The sequence below is a fragment of the Pteropus alecto genome, unplaced genomic scaffold (assembly GCF_000325575.1).
Source record: "Pteropus alecto unplaced genomic scaffold, ASM32557v1 scaffold166, whole genome shotgun sequence".
Lineage (NCBI taxonomy): Eukaryota > Metazoa > Chordata > Mammalia > Chiroptera > Pteropodidae > Pteropus > Pteropus alecto.
In genome coordinates this window covers 2505173-2508107 of record NW_006439757.1, presented here as the reverse complement: position 1 = coordinate 2508107, position 2935 = coordinate 2505173, and the positions used below count along the sequence as shown (strand labels likewise).

At 41.2% G+C, this 2935-nt stretch overlaps 1 pseudogene; it reads left to right on the top strand.

Annotated features, from left to right (window-relative positions):
- The first annotated feature begins 2113 nt into the window (after positions 1-2113).
- Positions 2114-2232, top strand: LOC112483950 (annotated as a pseudogene).
- Positions 2233-2935: the final 703 nt, after the last annotated feature.

The window sequence follows — 2935 nt, the reverse complement described above, 5'->3', positions numbered from 1 at the left end:
GGGTCCTGGCTATCAAACACTTTAAAAATCCAACATTTCATTAATCTCAATCACTCTGAGGAAATTAGGGTGTTTACTTCCACCCCCCTGGGGAGGGAGCAGAAAATTGGAGCCATGCTGTATGAAAATATGGTATGTTAAAGCCTTTTAAAAATGCTGTCAAAGCACTCCTGTAGTTTTCCTCACATAAATTCTGACATTTAACAACAACAAAGTTACTGCTATTTGAAATATAATCTCTAATCCCAAATTTTCTTATAACTGGTTATTGTGGGGTTAGTTTTTTGTTTTGTTTGGTTTTGGTTTTGGTTTTTGGTGTTTTTTTTTTTTTTTTTTTGATATCTGGGCAACAAGAAATTTAAAAGACAGAGGAAAGAAAGGCTTTTTGTACATTAAACCTAGACCCACATTCTAAGAATGGGGATCTTAAACTACGAGATGAGATGGTCTGGAGGGGTAAGGAAAGGATTAAACAAGAAATTTACAGTGCATCGTGATAAGTGCCATGCTTACACGCATAAACCACAGCCTGAACAATATCACCATTAACACTGTCAGGCCGGCGATGAAGAGTGATAACGCAAGCCACCCTTGGCCATGTGGTGGCAGGAAAAATCGGATATTTCATCTGTCACATCCACAGCAAATAAAGACACAGCATCTTCCTTACTCTCAAGTACTCAGCATATGTTGAAAGGAAGAAGGTAAAAAGAAGAAGAAGAAGCATGGCTGGTTAGATGTTTGAGTAAATCTGCTGAGGAGCTAAAGAGGAGAGACCTTTCTTACTTTGGCTATCTGTCTATATCCAAGGAAAGAAGTGAAATTGTACTTTCTTTAGAATTAATTGAACACTATACTAGACACTTAGAAACACTTTAAAAGAGCTTATAGTTTAATTGGGGAGCAGAGCAAGCCAGCTGTCAACAAGGCAAACACACGGACCCCAGACCTGCAGCATGAGGTGTTTCAGGTCACCTTAGCCTTCAGGCTTGGACCCGGCTCCAGCCTCCACTTGAGAGTCAAAGATAATGGTAGCTGCTGGGCCTATGTCCACCAGTTCACCCCGACTCAGGAGAAGGCACTCTGTGTGTGGTCTTGGTGTTTGTTTCCTCATACTTCTGCCAACATTCGGTCTGGCTCTTACCAGGTGCCCAGTGGCACTACATGAAGATGGAAGCCTGTCTTTAGGAGAGTAGGACACATCCATAGCCTCCTGACAGGCACCATGCAGAACTATTTGCCCTGCCTGTCTCCACTTTGCTTTCTGACACATGTCCATCTCCCAGGCTGATTTTCTCCTAGGCCTCACCCTTCAGACCTGACTGACACCTCTGTCTTGGCTTCTCAATGGCCCATCAGCAAGGCTTCCAGGGTTTGGCTCACAACTAGTAGAAACTGGAAGAAAAAAGTTTAGAACTATAGGAAGATATTTAATTCCATCTCTTCTGACCAGGACAGATTTCTGCTGAATCAACACTATGTATCTGTAATGTCCTTCAATCTGTAACCCAGGCCTGTCACAGTTTGTGATTCTGCCACCCACAATAGGCCCAGAAGTTTTGTTTTGTTTGATGAAGAGCCAAGATGGTACATTTGCCAGCCCCGTGTCTCAGCTTTTCAGTATTCTCCCAGTTGAGTTGCAGGGCTAGAACTTAGAATGTGAATTTCATCACCCAGAAATGACTTCTCATATACCTAAAGGATAAGTCCCAAATGCCAAGAAGCCCAGTTTAAAGAACTGTGTGTGCTTCTGTGTGTATACCCACAAACAGATGGTAGAGTGACATACATTTTATTATTACAGGCTTTTGTGTTAACTTCATATCTGTCTTGGGATTGCTTCACAAAAGGAAGCTGCTTTGTAAACAGTTCACTATGGAATAAAGACTGTTCACCTTGATGTCAGCTCATTAACACCATATCGCCCTTATCAGAGTACTGCTTTAAACTCTACAACCAAAAAGCACAGGTCAGGACTATGGAAGTCAATGTGTCCCCTTCTAATATTGAGTGACCACTGGCTGGATATAGCAGTATGATCTTCTTTGAAAGAAATTGATCTCATTTACTTGGTTGCTCACAAATAGGGCAGTGTGATATAAAACAAAATCCAGTCTACGGCCACGCTCCCCTGAACAAGCCCAATCCCGTCAGGTTTCGGAAGCTAAGCAGGGTTGGGTCTGGTTAGTACTTGGATGGGAGACCACCTAGGAAGACCAGGGATTGTAAACTGACAAGGTCCTTATAATCTGTGAGGTCAACCAAGGGTTGCCTCGCCTAAACAAATAAATAAAATTAAATTAAATTAAACAGAATCCAGTGTAAAAATACCAAGGTTTGAGTCCTGATACTGCATTGCTGACTGTAGGATCTTGAATGTTTTACCTGCTTAGCCTCAATTTCCTTGGCTATAAAACAGGAATAAAACTGGCTTGGTTAAAAACTAAGTCATTTAATATTCATAGGCTCCATTTCTTCTTTGCTTTACAGGGTAATAATTATTAAATGAGTGAATGTATGTAAAAGCACTTTATAAAATAATAAATGTGAAAATGTTAGATATTTTCTAAAGCCACTTTCAACTCAGATAGTTATAATACTATGGTCGCAACATACTTTCTCCTTGAGAATAGAAACTTTTGTTTTTCACCTCTGTAGCCCCTCCACCAACTTCAATGCCTAGTATATAATAGACACTCAGTACTTGTGAGCCGAACAAAAGGAATGAAGGAGAATCTGAATTCTCTGCTGTGAGGACGAAGTGGCTCCTTGCCCTGCCAGGAAGTAGTTAGTGTCCTAAGCCTGAGAGTACAAATGTGGAGCGATTGGTAAGTAAGCCCCACATATTCTCGGTTCCTAGGAGAGATCTTCCTGACCCAGCATGTCTTCCTCATACCAGGCAAAATTTGTGCAAAAGAGCACACATGGTAAAAGT